Source organism: Mastomys coucha, chromosome X (genome assembly GCF_008632895.1).
Source record: "Mastomys coucha isolate ucsf_1 chromosome X, UCSF_Mcou_1, whole genome shotgun sequence".
In the NCBI taxonomy this organism is placed as follows: Eukaryota; Metazoa; Chordata; class Mammalia; order Rodentia; family Muridae; genus Mastomys; species Mastomys coucha.
The window spans coordinates 55,466,569-55,466,920 of record NC_045030.1 but is presented as its reverse complement, the minus strand read 5'-3'; the positions used below and the strand labels follow the sequence as shown (position 1 = coordinate 55,466,920).

The 352-nt window shown below is 48.9% G+C and overlaps 1 pseudogene; it reads right to left on the bottom strand.

The window, feature by feature from the left end:
* Positions 1-234: 234 nt before the first annotated feature.
* Positions 235-352, bottom strand: LOC116096313 (annotated as a pseudogene).

The following is a 352-nucleotide window of genomic DNA, read 5'->3' as shown; positions in this document are numbered from 1 at the left end:
TAGTCATCTCAGAGATGCTCCCTGTCTGGGCCACACGGTGCCAGTCTGGTGGTTTTCTCAGGTTCACTCTTTGCTTGGGCCTGCCATAGTGACTCCATGTGAGGGTCATCTGTTTTGAACTCACTTCCTCATGGGATCCGAGGTCCTAGGAGGGGTTCTTCTATTCTCTGACTTGCTCCTCACCCTAGGAGCCCACCAGATCGGTGGTCATCTCAGGTTCATTTTTTTTCAGGGAATGTTACTCTACTAACCATTGAGATGTTTACAGGTACTGTGTGAAGACATATAAACCCTGTCTCATCTCTCCTGCCTACTGACACATATCCTCACCTACAATGCCTCTAGGGGAAGA